This window comes from Chiloscyllium plagiosum, unplaced genomic scaffold (assembly GCF_037043375.1).
Source record: "Chiloscyllium plagiosum isolate Xiang-an unplaced genomic scaffold, Cpla_swu_hap1 HiC_scaffold_111, whole genome shotgun sequence".
Classification (NCBI taxonomy): Eukaryota; Metazoa; Chordata; class Chondrichthyes; order Orectolobiformes; family Hemiscylliidae; genus Chiloscyllium; species Chiloscyllium plagiosum.
Window position 1 is genome coordinate 131,661 of NW_028270250.1, and position 16,178 is coordinate 147,838.

Consider the following 16,178-nt stretch of genomic DNA (forward strand, 5'->3'; position numbering starts at 1 on the left):
TTGCTTACAAGATAATTCCTTCAAAACAGGGATCATCCCAATGGATCTCCTCTGAATTGCCTCCAATAAACTGCTCTATTTCATTAACTAAAGCGACCAAATCTGTTCACGTTACTCCAGATGTGGTCTCACTCGCCATTTGTTTAGTTGTCCTAAGGTATATACTCCAAACTCTTATATGGCAAACTCTTTGAAATAAGGGACAGCATTCCATTCCCCTTCCTGATTTAATGTTGTAACTGTGTTCTAGCTTTCTGTGTTTCCTGCTCATTTTCCCCCAGTCCCTTTGTGGTGCAACTTTCTACAGTTTATCCCAAGTTATACTCTATTTGCCAACTTGTTGCCCACGTTTCCTGTGAATATCTCTCTGTAAGCTGTTTATAATCCTTTTGGAACTTTCCTGTTATGCCTTTTCTAGGAGGTTTCCCCCGTCATTATTCGAAACATTTACTGGAAGCACTGGGCAGTGGGAAGCATGCGCAGTTGCTATCTTTCAGGGATACTCTGTTTCATGACTGGGAGGAGCTTGCTGCCCATTGATCAGAATGGAGACATCTTGGCCATCAAGCTGCATGAGCCTTTCACACCCCATGTCTTATTGAGGAGGCACAGCGGCAGAACGGAAGGAAAGGGAAGCAAATCCTGCTCTCCATATCTCACTGAATCTTGGGACATTCTGTCCTATGTTCAGTCACATGAAGTCCCAAGGTGGAACCTCAAAGAAACCCACATAGATTTGCCCTCGACGTGCCTGCTAACCTCCACCAGGGGTAATGTGTACAGTCGTCCTGGGCCAGGAGGAGGGGATTGTATGAGTTTCAAACTTGAACTGACAGTGATGGATTTTATAAACTTATATTAGAGGCAGGTATTCAGATGGTAATCTTAGTCATTGTAACGCCAAACTCTGACAGAATTACTCCATTCATCAGGCCCTAGATATTCATATTGTGTGAGAGTATTGTGTTCCAGATCAATACCATTTGCTGAATAAACGTTCTCCTTTGAATCAAACCATCTTCTCAATAGATCTTCCCAAATCTTCAGCATGTGTCCTGTAATCCTTGTATAATGAGCTGATGGGTGTAAGGTTTATTATTATAACGTGTAACTTTTGTAAACCGCTTTGTCACAGCTCCCCAAATTTCCTTTGCTACAAGAAGAACAATCTGTTTTTCCAAACCCCTGATTCCCCAATGTCTGTTTGCTCTCTATAAGGTACACCTGAGGGTTGTGTTGGAACATTCTCCACTTGCCTGCATCAGTGCACCCCCCCCCCCCCCCCCCCCCAGCAATATTAAAGAAAGTGAACATCCTCCAGGATAAAGCACTGTACCTGAGTGGTTTCCCGGCACGGTGGCACAGTGGTTAGCACTGCTGCCTCACAGCGCCAGAGACCCGGGTTCAATTCCTGCCTCAGGCGACTGACTGTGTGGAGTTTGCACGTTCTCCCCGTGTCTGCGTGGGTTTCCTTCGGGTGCTCCGGTTTCCTCCCACAGTCCAAAGATGTGCAGGTCAGGTGAATTGGCCGTGCTAAATTGCCCGTAGTGTTAGGTATGGGGTAAATGTAGGGGTATGGGTGGGTTGATCTTCGGCGGGTCGGTGTGGACTTGTTGGGCCGAAGGGCTTGTTTCCACACTGTAATGTAATCTAATATAATCTAAACCTTCAGTATTCCCTCTCCCCACCCTCGAGGCACAGTGGCATCACTGTGTAAAAGATCAAGTCAGCATTGTCCTCCCAGACCATAGGACTGCTCTCTCATTAGAGAGAGATATCTGGTAGTGGTTAACCTGAATATTACCACAGCGCAGGCAAGGGGAGAGGTTGAAAAGGAGAGTCCATAAATTGTGGATGGTTATTCTTGATGTGTATTAGCAACACACATGTCATGTGAACAATTAATGTTAAAAAAGTCCCACAAATTCTGCAACTAAGATCCCCCATTCCTTGAACCATCCTGGTAAATCTCCTGTGCCCCCTCTCAGGGACCCTGCCATCCTTCACAATGTGTGGGCGATCTGTGGTTCGCACAGACCCAGCTGCTCTGAACTCTGTGGGTGACAGCATAGAGCAACAGTTGCACTAAACCTCTCTGTCTGGAAGAGAGTGAGAGACAGAAATCCCGATGGCATTTAAAATCTATTTAGGAACACACTTGCAAGCCCAAGGCTGACAGGTCTATGGGCTCTGTGCTGGAAAATGGGATTAAAATAGTTAGCTGGGAGATTTCTTTACAGCAGAAACCCAATGGACCACAAAACCATTTTCTGTCATGTAGACCACAGACGGGTAATATAGGAATATCACAAGCCACAATAGAAACCAGGTCAGAGAAGGTGATATTAGAATAGATGATACATGATTGATTCATGTTTTTTGGAGGAAAATGTGACAGAGGTTAAGCGGGACATTGTGGAGCTCGGGGTGCAGGAATCTGAAATAAAAATGGGTTATCCTGAAGGCTGGAATTAAAGAAAGGCACATCACAGAGATTTATGAGGGTGGACAAGATTAAAAACAGAGAGGGTGTTGAGACTGGAGGAGATTAGAGATTGGAGGATGTTGCAGAGATTGCGATGTTTTTGATGCAGAGATAGTGATAGTTCTGAGGCTAGAGAGGAATTATAGAGATAAGGATGAGTTGTTAGCTTTCCCAACACTACCTCTTTACTGATAATGATTGTTTCTCTGTCCTCATCTGCCATTGCCTCCATAGGCCTGAGACAATGAGAGTACACAAACAGTATGTTCCTCTTAAGGCCAAGGCTGGGAGGTGTAGAGAATGTTGCATGACCTGCGAAATTGAGGCTCTGGTCAAGAAAATGAAGGAAGGATATGGCAGGTACATTCCACTGTGTTTGTGTGAATCCCTAGAGGACTATAGGGCAGTAGGAGTATACTCGCGGGAAATCAGGAGGCAAAAAAGGGGACATGAGATATCTTTGGGAAATAGGTTTAAGGAGAATCCAAAGAAATTCTACAAATACACTAAAGACAAAAGAATAACTAGGCAGAGAATAGCGACCCTCAAAGATCAACAAGATTGTCTATGGAACAGTCGGAGGTGGGAGAGATTCTCAGCTTTTACTGAAAAGGGATATGGAAGTTAGAGAAGTTGGATAAATAAATAGTGATAACTTGGCAAGTGTACATATTACAGAGGAGGAGGTACTGGATGTCTTAAAATGCATAAAGGTGGATAAATCCCTGGAATCTGATCAGGTGAATCCCAGAACTTTGTGGGTAATTAGGGAAGCTTTTGCTGGGCCCCTCGCTGCGATATTTGTATCATCGATCGCCACAGACAAGGTGCTGGAAGACTGGTGCCATTATTTGAGAAGGGTGGTGAGGAAAAGCCAGGGAACTATCGACCGGTGAGCCTGAAGTCAGTGGCAGAGAAGTTGTTGGAAGGGATTCTCAGGGACAGGATTTACATGTCATTGGAAAAGCAAGAAATGATTAGGGAGAGTCAGCATGGCTTTGTGCATTGAAATCATTAACTTAGACTTGAGGAAGACACAAGGTTTCACATAACACACTGGTTAGCAGGTTCAACGCCATAGAATTCTGGCAGAACTACCTGTTTGGATACGGAATTGGCTGGAAGGTCAAAGAGTCATAGATGGACAGCACAGAAACAGAGACCCGTCGGTCCAACCAGTATATGCTGATCAGATATCCGAATGCAATCTAGTCCCACCTGTCAGCACCCCCGGCCCATATCCTTCCTATTCATATACACATGAAGATGCCTTTTAAATGTTGCAATCGTAATGGCCTGCACCACTTCCTCTGGCAGCTCATTCCATAAACGTACCACCCTCTGTGTGAAAACGTTGCCTCTCAAGTCTCTTTAAAGTCTTTTCCCTCATACCGTAAACCTATGCCCTCTAGTGCTGGGATCCTACACGCCAGGGAAAAGACTTTGTCTATTTATCCTATCTATGCACCTCATGTTTTTATATACATAGATAAGATCACCTCTCAGCTTCCGACGCTGCAGGGAAAACAGCCCCAGTCTATTCAACCTCTATTCAACCCTCAGCCGAGCTCGAATCCTCCAACCCTGGCAACGTTCTTGTAAATCTTTTCTGAACCCTTTCAAGTTTCACAACATCCTTCCAATAGGAGGGAGACCAGATTTGTACGCAGCGTTCCAAACGTGGCCTACCCAATGACCTATATAGCTGCAACATGATTTCATAACTCCTGTACTCAATACTTTGTCTGATAAAGGAAAGCATACCAAATGCCGCCTTCACTATCCTATCTACCTGCACTCCAAGGTCTCTTTGTTCAGTAACACTCCTCAGGACCTTACCATTAAGTGTATAAGTCCTGCTAAGATTTGCTTTCCCAAAATGCCACTCCTCAGCCCATTCACCCATCTGATCAAGATCCCATTGTACTCTGAGGTAATCTTTTTCACTGTCCACTACATCTCCAGTTTTGGTGTCATCTCACTAACTATACCTCCTATGTTCACGTCCAAGTCATTGATATAAATGACGAAAGGTAGTGGATCCAGCAGTGATCATTGTAACACTCCACTAGTCACAGGCCTCCAGTCTGAAAAGCAACCCTCCATCACCACCCTCTGTCTTCTGCCTTTGAGCCAGTTCTGTATCCAAATGGTTAGTTCTCCCTGTATGCCATGAGCTCTAATCTTGCTGAGCAGTCAATGTCATAGTGGAGGGCGCTTTTTGGACTGGAAGCCTGCGATGAGCTGTCAGGCTGGGTGCTGTGTCCACTGCTTTTTGCCATTTATGTAAATGATTTCTATGTGAATATAGGAGCTATGCTGAGTAGGTTTACAATAGACACCAAAACTGGAGGTGCAGTGGACAGCAAAGTTACCTGAGAGTACAATGAGACTCCGATCAAATGAGCTGAGGAGTGGCAGATGAAGTTTAATTTAGATATATGTGAGGTTCTGCATTTTGGAAAAGCAAATTAGGGTGGGACTTATACACTTAATGGGAATGTCCTGGGGAGTGTTGCTGAACAAAGACACCTTGGAGTGCAGTTTCATATTTCCTTGAAAATGGAATCATAGATAGGCAGGGTAGTGGAGAAAGTGTTTGGTGTACTTGCCTTTATTGGTCTGTGCATTGAGTACAGGAGTTGTGACGACATTTTGCAGTTGTACAGGACATTTATTCAGCCACTTCTGGAACTCTGCTTTCAGTCCTGGTCTCCCCACTATTGGAATGATATTGTGAATCTTGAAAGGATTCAGAAAAGATGCTAAGATGTTGCCAGGGTTGAGGGATTGAGCTACAGGGAGAGGCTGAATAGACTGAGACTGTTTTCACTGGAGAATCGGATGCTGACAGGTGACCACAGAGGTTGATAAAATCGTTAGGGGCATGGATAGGATAAATAGCCAGGGTCTTATTCCTGTATAGGTGAGTCCAAAACTAGAAAGCACAGACGTGAGGGAGAAGATTGAAAAGGATTATTAGGTGCAAAGTTTCCAGCTGAACGTGGTATGTGTATGGAATGAGCTGCCAGAGAAAGTGTGGAGGCTGGTACAGTTACAACATTTAAAAGGCATCTTACTGGTTATGTGATTGGGAAAGGTTTAGAAGGCTATGGGCCAAGTGCTGGCATATGGGACGAGATTAATTTAGGATATCTGGTCGGCATGGACAAGTTGGACTGAAGGGTCTGTTTCTGTGCTGTAAATCTCTATGGCACTAATAAATTAAAATTAAGATAGGTTTCTCTTTTATGGAGAGTTAGCAGAAGGTCAGACAATTCTCCTTGGAGCTGAGAAGGTTAATCAGTGATTTCGACCAGGAGTTGATATGTTTCCAGGGTATTTCATTTACAGAGAGACAGAGTGAGAAATTTTTAACGTCACAATTTTTAGTAACTATTTTCAGGTAACTGGCAAATAATTCAAAGAAAAATGTGAAGATTATTTTACTCACTAAGTTCTGAGCATCTGGGATAGTTTGAAAGACAGCTGGATGCAGATTCAATAGTTATTGTCAAAACAAATTTGAAATTTAACATTTTTAAGGAAAGATTTGGAGGGCTATGTCCAAATGGGAGGTGAGTTGGGACTGACTGGCACCATCTTCAGAGGGAGAGACTACAGCCCCAATGGGCGGAATATCCCCCAGCCCCTGTGCTCTGTGATACTGACCCATTCACTGTGAATGATGAAGCTCATCACAGGGCAGAGCTGTAGAGATGTACAGCATGATAATAAACCCTTTGGTTAAACTGGTCCATGCTGACCAGATATCCCAACCTAATCTAGACTCATTTGCCAACACTTGGCACATATCACTCTGCACCCTTCCTATTCATAAACCCATCCTGATGCCAAATGGTATAATTGTACCAACATCCTTCACTTCCTGACAGAAGATTCCATACACGCACCAACCTCAGTGGGAAAGAAAATTGCCCCTCAAATCCATTTTAAATTCTTCCCCTTTCATCTTAAACCTATGCCCTCTCATTCTGGACTCCCCCACCCCAGGGAAACGACCTTGTCTATTTATCCTACCCATGCCCCTCATAATTTTATGAACCTCTATGAGGTCACTCCTCAGCCTTTGAGGCACCTGGGAGGATCCCACCACTCAGGTCACAATGGGGCCTGGCTGATTGACACAGCTTCAGACCAATAGGAGAGTCGGCGTGGTCCTCCAGCCAATGGGAATGAATGAGGGGTGGGTCCAGCAGGCCAACACATGAGCATCAGCTGTGCAGGGGCAGAGTCACTGTGAGGGGGGACTGAATGTGAAGGAGTGGGAGAGACCAGCAGATACTGGGAGAGAGATGGAGTTAGTGTGGACTAGGAAGGTTGATAAACACTTTCAGTCTGCTGGACCTGAATTAGATACTCCGAGTAAATTAGAACCAAAAGAACTGCGGATGCTGTAAATCACACACAACAACCAGAAGGTACTGGAAAAGCTCAGCAGATCTGCAGCATCTGTGAAGAGAAATCGGTTCGCATTTTCGATCCAGTGACACTTCCTCAGGAACTGACGTTACTGAGAAAAAATGTCGGCTTTTCTGCAGATGGTAGGGGTTAAGGAGTAAATGATAGGTGGGGATGGAGTCCAAAGAGAGAGATAAGAGCAGTTGGACAAAGGAGTGGATAACTATCTGAGGGGGAGAGTGAATTGCTGTTTATGGGGACTGTTAGTGGCTAACCATAGGTAATGTGTAATGGAAGGCTACGTAATAACAAGGCCTGGTATGTGGGGTAGGGGGCAAAGACACTAGGACGTGGAAGAGTTCAGGACCTAAAATTATTAAATTTGATGTTGAAGCCAGAGGATTGCAGGGTCCCCGAATGGAAGATGAGGTGTTGTTCTTCCAGCTTATATTAAAGTGTGGTGCTGGAAAAGCACCGCAGGTCAGGCAGCATCCAAGGAGCAGGAAAGTTGACGTATTGGGCATGTCAGCACTTCATCAGAAATGTGGGTGGTGGAATACGGCTGAGAGATAAATAGGGAGGTGTGTTTGGGGTTGGGGAAAGGGAGCTAGAGAGGCAATAGGTCGTTGTAGATGGAGGTAGTGGTGAGAGGGTGGAATGGATAATTGGAAAGGAAGATGGACAGGTGGGACTGTTCAAGAGGGTTGTGCCGAGTTGGAGGGTTGAATCTGAGATAAGGTGGGGAGGGGAGATGAGGAAACCTTGATATCGTGTGGTTGAAAGTTCCCAAGATGTTCTTCCTCCAGGTGTCGGGTGGCTCGGATTTTGCGGCGGGGTTGGGGGGTGGTGTGGGCGGGTAGCTGAAGTGGTCGGCCACAGGGCGATGGGGTTGGTTGGTGCATGTGTCCCAGAAATGTTCCCTGAAATATTCCACAATTTGGCATCCTGAGAGCAAAGGACACAATAGATGAGGTGTTCAGGTGGGCAGGGAAATCTATGCTGGATGTGGGAGGATTCTGTGGTGCCTTGGATGGAGGTGAGGGGAAGGTGTGGGCAAAGGTTTTCCACCTCTTGCGGTGGCAAGGGAAGGTGCCTGGAGTGGAGGATGGGTTGGTGGGGAGCGTGATCTAACGTGGAAGTCACAGAGGGGATTGTCTTTGTGGAATGCTGATAGGAGCGGGGAGGGAAATATATCTCAGGTGGTTTGATCTGGTGGTGGAAATAGCAGAGGATGATGCGTTGTATCTGGGAGGAAGGTGAGGATGGTCGGATTCCAACTTTGTTGCATTTGGAGGGATGGGGTTCAAGAGTAGTGGTGTGGGAAGTGGAGGAGATACACTGGAGGCCATTGTTGACCACATCTGAGGGGAAATTTCAGTCCTTGAAATAGGAAGCCATTTGGTATGTTCTGAAGTGTTCTTCCAGCTTGTATCAAGCTTCATTGGAACACTGCAGTAAGCATGAGACAGAGATGTTGGACAGGGAACAGTCTTGTGTGTTAAAGAGCAGGCAACTGGAAGCTCAGGGTCTTTTTTGCGGCACAATGTAGATCATCAGCCACCATTTCCACCACCGTCACGGAGATGATCGAAGGTTCCTGTCTCCTCCATTAACAGCTTTCCAACTTCCCACTCCTTTGCCTTTCCAAATGTTCCTGTCTTTCTTTGGACTCTGTCCCCACCTATTAGTTACTCTTTAACCCCTAACTCCTGCAGTCCAAAGATGTGTAGGTCAAGTGAGTTAGCCCAGCATAATTTCCCGTAGTGTTCAGGGATGTGCATTAGTCTGGGGAAATGGAGAGTAATAGGATAGGGGAATGGGTCTGGGTGGGATTAACTTCGGAGGGTGGGTGTGGAATTGTTGTGCCGAAGGGCCTGTTTCCTGAAGAGATTCTAATTTTCCCAACTGTCATCGGTTCTGAGGAAGGGTCACTGGACCCATGATGACCCTTGGTGTGTGCAGGAGGCGGGAAGGGGAGAGTGCAGCAGAAACCGGATGAAATGTATCAATGTAGACTGGGAGGGTTTAGTTACACTCTGCAGGTCGTTAGTCTGAATTAGAAACTCTTGGTCCCACGTTTGCAACAAAGGGGAAGATGGCTTGGGCCTCAGGCAGCGAGAGGACCTGGGTTATGGCTGCCATCTTTATTTGGGGTAAGGTACAGCAAGACGCATGCACATGTCCTCTTCCTGGGTGGGGGCGGGGTGATTTGAAGAGGAACATTTACACATCAAACACATACCAAGAGAAGTGTTTGCCTTCACTATTCATCTTGCACTGACTGTGAGCTTTGTTTTGTGAATTCATTTTATAGGATATTAATTGAGAATAATTGAGACTGGGATCTCAAAAAACATGTTTTTATATTTAGCGGAGTCATCAGGATCTGAATATCATTGGCATTAAACTGTGGATCGAGAAAGGTTTGTCTGTTCTGTCTGTGGGAAATTATCTTCAATATTTTTGTCAAGCCAAAATCAGAAAGATGTTCAAGTCCATGGTTGTATCACCCTTGGGGTATGTGTTCAATTATTGGCCCTGCAGCTGTGGAAGGAGATATTGGCCCGAGAGAGAGCACAGATTTATCCAAATTGCACCTCGTCTTTTTGCAGGAACTGTCAGATTTAGTCTCAATCATCCATTTTATAATGTAAATCTGTAAACTCCCTACTTCCAATTCTCTGCACGTTTCTCTTTGAAATTCTTTGTGGACTCAAATTCCATCACCATTTCAGATGGAACGTTCCAGATTCTGACAACTGTCTATTCATTCAGAAACTGCTGAAGACCATTTAACTCTGGTGTTACAAAGGGCTAAATTGAAAGATGCAATGCTGGTCCTGAGCTCCCATTGAGGTGCATTGGAACAGTACAGGAGGCTGGGGCAGTGTAGGTGTGAACAGACAATGAAAATGGCCGGGCTGCACTAATAGTGCTGCTTGGCTCAAGGAGATTGTTTTGGAGTTGGGTGTAAATAGTGAGATGAGACACGGAGAAGTTGAAGCTGAAACTCAGTTTTAGTTCAGGCCTTTCAGAAATTCACAGTCCCAATGGGAATAGCCAATTTGTCAGTGATACCTGTGGAGTATTTAAGTTTTTAAAGTATGACATATCAGCTTAAGTAAAGATTTTTTTTGTTATTATAATGGACATGCTTAAAGTGAAAGAAGATTGCTCACTCTTTTAAATTCGCTTAATGGGAGTAACTAGATGAATGTAGAGAGATATTGTGAAAGGGCACCTCAGAGCCGTGGTGTGCTCGTCTTGCACAATGTGGGAAATAAGGGACGCTTCCAGTGTCCCTGACGGCTGTGTGTGCAGGAAGTGCGTCCATCTGCTGGGAAACTGCTTTTCAGAGTTGGAGCTGAGAGTGGACTCACTGTGGAGCATCTGCGATACTGAGAATGTTATGGACAGCACGTTTAGTGAGTCCGTCACACTGCAGGCGAGGGTTACACAGGCAGAAAGGGAATGGATGACCACCAGATCAAGTAAAAGGCTCAGGAAGGGAGTGCAGGAGTTCCCAGTGGTCATCCCCTTCTCAAACAGATACTGTATACTGCTTGGGATTCTGTAAGGGTGGAAATGGGTGGGGTGACTTCTCGGGAAATCAGCAACAGCCAGGTTCATGACACCACACAGAGCTCTGCTGCACAGAGCGGGAGGAAAGAGAGGAAACACGGCTATAGTGACAGGGGATTCAATGGTCAGGGTTAGGGTGGGCACTGCTGCAGACTTGAAGAAGTCACACCAAGCACTACAATATCAGTTACACGCTGAGTGCTAGAACGTGGGACAACAATAAATAGGAGCTTGATAACCAGTATGAATATGATGGGGTTGGAAAGTTGACGTTTCGGGTCAGGACTATTCATCGAGACTGACAAAGGGTCCTGACCAAATCATCAACCTTTCTGCTCCTCTGATGCTGCCTGACCTGCTGCACTTTTCCAGATCCACATTGTATTGACCCTGACTTCCAGGATCTGCAACCCTCAACTATCTTCACATCCCAGGAGTCAGGCTGATGACCCACCTTTACTCTCTCACAATAACCAGGATAGCTCTCCTTGGGAAAGGGGAACAAAGGTACACACAGGTGTGGTCTCACCAAGGCCCTTCCAGCAAGGGATCCCTGCTCCTGTACTCAAATCCTCTCACTAGGAAGGTCACACATCATTTACATTCTCCCCTGCTTCCCACTCCTGCCTGCTTCTGAGAAGAGGGAATCTCGGAGAAATACAGAATTAAATGGTGTCAGAGTCTCTGGTAGAAAATTGTTGAATACAATGCCTCCATCTTCTCCATACTGGTCATCAAGCACACATGCCTGGTGTGATCATCTAAACACTTCTTCAAGGCTGCAATGTTTCCTGCATCTGTCACCATTTCAGATGCTGCCAGACCTGCTGAGGATCTCCAGCACTTTCTGTTTTCTCTGTTGTAGAGTACTGAAAGGGGGGATTTGTAGTTGAGAAATTCAAATCGAACTTCATGTTCTGGATCCGTGCCGATCTGAATATCATTGACCTTTTCGTCTGGAATGAAAGGTGTGCATTCTGTCTGTGGGCGAATATTTCAAATGTCGGTGTGGCTGGAAAAAAGTACTGAGACAGCGAAGTCCATGTTAGCGTGGGGACTGAGGAGAGAAATTTCATTGGTTTTTGAAAGTCTAAAAAATCATGGCACATTTCCCAGGAACAGTTCAGCCGCAGATTGGTTTTGTATGAGGACAATTTACCATGAAACCAGAAAGACAAAAGGATTCCTGCATCATGAAAAAAGCTGTGAAAATGGGATTGTTGTAACGGAGTGAATTATCGATCATGGATTGTAATCCATTGGCGTTGTCACATCGGTTCCAGTGCCCCGTGGGGAAACACGGGAAATGTGATGAGTGCAGTGTAGGTTTCAGTTATTCAACTGGGAAGGTGCAGAAGAAATTTACAAGGATAATGCCAGGTCTCAGGGGTCTGAGTTACAGGAAGAGGGTGGACAAGCGAGGACCTTTTTGTTTAGAGCAGAGGAAACCGAGGGGGAATATTTTACAGAAGTGTATAAGATCATGAGAGGCATGGGTAAGGTGAATGCACTCAGTCTTTTTTCCCAGGGAACCAAGGACTGGAGGGCATCAGTTTAAGGTTAGTGGAGAAAGAATCAAAGGGAAGCTGAGGGGCAACTCTTTTACACAGAGGGTGGTATGTATATGGAATGAGCTGCCAGTGGAAGTGGTTGAGGTGGGTACATTAACAACATGTGAAAGCCATTTGGACAAATACATGGATAGAAAAGGGTCAGAAGCAGATGGACCAAGTGCAGGGAAATGGGGTTAGCGTGGATGGGCATTCTGGTCGCCATGGGCCAGTTTGGGCCAAAGCGCCTGTCTCTGCTGTAGGATTCTACAGCCCTAAGTGTATTTGCTATTTCTCCCACTAACTCTGTTGGTATACTGGAATGTATTCCATCAGGGCAAGGAGACTTGTGTACCTTTAGCTCCATTAACTTTCCCAGCTCTAACTCTTTCATGATAATGGTTGTTTTAAAGTCCTCACCTTCCTCAGTTTCCTTATCAATTACTTGCATGTTCTTCGTGTTCTCCACTGTAAAGACTGACTGCTGTGTCCTCATATTCATGAACCCTGCTGGATAGGAATAACTAGGCACAGACTCTGTGAGGTCTTCTTTGAGACTTTATTGATGAGTCATGGTAGTTACCTGGATATTTTACGTGCAAAATGCCTTTCGGCAGCATCAGGTCCAATGTACGGCTCCCATTCTTCTACCTTTGTGGTTTGTGACTTTGAATACAGACTGTCTCTCAATATTATCTACATGACAATGGCAGTTCAAAAGGCTAGTTCAGTTCAGCGCTTTGTGGTTAAACCACACATCCGTCCCCCCACGACCCCGTGGCTCCCTCAAGTACCTGACAGTCGCTTCAGTTTCAGAGGGGCTGTCTATCGGGATTCTGATGTGGAGGAGCTGGGGTTGGGATGGGGTGGACAAAGTTAAAAACCACACATCACCAGGTTATAGTCCAATAGGGTTATTTGGAAGTACAAGCTTTTGGGGTGTGCTGTGATTTTTAACTTGATCAGGATTATCTCTGTGGTAACAGTTAAGTGCTTCAACAATTACAGAGGCCATATGTTCCCAACACAATAGGTTCCCCTCTAGCAGGGTAAACTGCTATTCCGGCCCTGGGATAGCTACTCATCACTTTTTATCCCCAATCCCATCAAGCTGTCTGTTGATCTTTGAAGTTTTCTAATCTCCTAATTTTTTTCTTGGTGTCTTTGCCAATTTGTATGCCTTCTATTTCACTTTAATAGCTTCTCTTATTTCGTTAGACACCCATGGCAGATTACTCCTTTTCCGACAGTCCTTCCTTTTCACTGATATATACTTTTGCTGAGCACTTCGAAAAATTCTTTGATATTCCTCCACTGTCTGTCAACTGTCCCACCGTAAAGTCTTTACTTCCAGTCTACATTAACCAACTCCTGCCTCATCCTATTGTAGTCTCCTTTGTTTAAGCATAGGATCCTGGGATTGGATTTAATCTTCTCGCTTTCCATCTGTGTTCTAAATTCAACCAGACTTATCACAAGTCTTTTATCCGATTACGAGGTGAGGCGATGCTTCTTGGGTGTTTTGGGTTTCATTGTCAGAGACCTTGGCTTTGTAATAAAGTACAGGATAGATATTCACAACGGAGTATTCTGGACGCTGTGAATGTCCTTCACAATCTAAAACCATAAATCACTGTCTCCCCTCAGTTTAAAATTGCAAAATCATTATCTCCTACATGCTTCCTCACTATCTAAGTTTGGAACGCTAATCCACCTAACTATTCTGCTTTTTCCGAAAATCTTTGGTGATGGTGGTGAGTTTTGGATTCAGCTTTCCAGTTATTACCGTAAGAAGGGAAGCACTGGGCACAGCAGAGGCAATGCAGCCCTTCGAACCAGCTCCACCATTCAATACCATGAGGATTGAGCTCACCTCAGTCAGCTGGATTTTCCCGCCTGCTCTCCCTCACCCTTCAACTCATTGCAAATTAAAAATCTGTATCTCTTCGTTAAATTTGCTCATGTCCTGGCATCCACCGCATTTTGAATAGCGAATTCCACAGGTTCAAACACATCGAGACAGATACATTCTTCTTCATGAGAATAGAATAGTCCCCAAAATACAGAAACAGGGTATTCACCCATCGAGTCCACACCCTATGATGAGCATTCCATTTAGACCCATCCATTCCCTGTAACCCTGCATTTCCCATTTTTAATTGCCTAACCGGCTCATGCATGGACCCAGTGGGCAATTTGGCATGACTAATCCACCTCGCCTGCACATCTTTGGACTGTAGGAGGAAACTGGAGCAGCGAACAAAACCATGCAGACTTGGGGAGAATGTGTAAACTCCACATAGTTGCCTAAGGCTGGAATCAAACCCGGGTCCCTGACGCTGTGAGGTAGCAGTGCTAGCCACTAAGCCACCTCTGCTTAAAATCTGCTGCCCATTATTAACCTCCCCACCCCGCAATTGGCTGAATGTGTATTTCTTACGTCAGAAATCGGGTTGTCTAAACGGATGTCTCAGTAAAACCCAGTGACAGCCCACATGTCCTGTGTGTCTGAACGGATATCCTATACACAACACCCTCCAGCCCACACTTTCTTTCACTTTTCAGAGACAGATCTCCAGAGGCTTCATGGGGACTACAACTCCCACAGTCCCTGAGGCAGGGACCACACGTGTGCGGGGAAAACCAGTACTGTACACGGACAGAATGTCGGCGGGTTTTGGAGCATGTGCTTCGGGGTAACTAAAGGAAAGCATTTCGCACTTTGGCTGGCGAAGGGATTCATCTGCTTGTAGTATTGGATTTGTTGGGTCAAAATATGACTACACCCACATGGGACCAAGTTCCATTCCCAACTTGTCATAACACTGGGAATCGACCAATGGGAAACAAAGAAGGATCTGACCCATTCTCCCAAACTGAAGGTTCCTCTTCTGTCCAGGATCTGCCACCTCCCTTTCTGTTCCCTTTTGTTTCATTCTGCTGTTACATTATTGACTTGCAGCAACTGAAGGGAAAGGAAGTGAACCCAGAAAGGGTGCAGAGTCTAACCAGTACGGGAAGTGGTGGCATGGATCTGTTTATCAGCAAATCCATGAGAATGGGGAGGGTGCACTTTAGGGGGTAGCAGAGTCAGAATGTGGGAGAGAGTAAGTGGGCTGGAGGGTTACAGCTTCGGGGGAACAAAGTGGAAAAATATTCCAGAGAAACTAGAATTATCTGTTCTGAATTTCTAATCTGTACCTATTCCTTTAAATAGGGTGCTAGATGGTGAAGATTTGCAGACTGAAATCTCAAAATCCTGTGCCAATCGTGATTGAGTTATCCAGAATTTGACAAACCAAAGATGGGGAATTACTCGGCCAAAGTCCTGCAACACTCTACCTCCCAGCATTGTCGGTCTATCTGCAGCAAATGGACTGCAATTGGTTCAAGACAGCAGCTCAGTACCATCTTCTTAAGGGTACCTAGAGATAGGGAATAAATGCTGGCTGAGCCAGTGATGCCCATATCCTAGAAATGGTTTCTATCTCGAGTTGCTGAAACCCGGTTGATGTTACTGCAGGATGATGAGGGACGCTGAGTGCATCCTCCAGGAGGCAGCACCATCACATTACCCCTGCCTACACCCACACAGTAACACCGCAACGCCACTGAAACAAAAGGCAGTGAAACCAAAGGAGGACTTAGATATAGTTCTTCGAGGCAAAGTCATCAAAGGGGATTGGAACACAGCAGGAACAGGAGACTGAGCTGGATGGTCAGCTGTTTGCCATTGAATGGTGGAGCACAATCGAATGGCCGCCTCCTGCTGCTATATCCCAGGTATGTATATAGCCATGGAGCCTGGGTAGAAAGAAGTAGGCAGGGCAGGGATTCTCCAGGAGATTGCGCGTCCACATCAGTTTTCAGTGAGGGTTGGTTTGATGGATTTTATTTAACATTTGTCTTTTACATTAAAAAAAAAAACAAATTTGCTAACCTTGTCTTAAAGTTTATTCCACAATAAATACAAGTAAAAGAATTGAAAATATCTGAATATAACAGTTTTTAAAATTTTAAATGCCCTTTAGAAGAAAATCCTGTCTCTTCCCGGACACCATCACTTTCCAGTTACCCAAACTCCAGGGAAATATTCCCTCCCTGTCTGAACCTTTGGTTTGATTTAACTGCTTTTCAGT

The 16,178-nt window shown here is 45.2% G+C and overlaps 1 long non-coding RNA gene across 1 annotated transcript in view; it reads left to right on the plus strand.

Annotated features, from left to right (window-relative positions):
* The first annotated feature begins 2,804 nt into the window (after nt 1-2,804).
* Nucleotides 2,805-16,178, plus strand: part of LOC148134047 (uncharacterized) — a 40,468-nt gene continuing 27,094 nt past the window's right edge. Inside the window, exons 1-2 of the long non-coding RNA XR_015755929.1 lie at nt 2,805-2,845; nt 15,257-15,822. This is a non-coding gene — a long non-coding RNA (uncharacterized LOC148134047). The remainder of the gene's footprint in view (nt 2,846-15,256; nt 15,823-16,178) is intronic.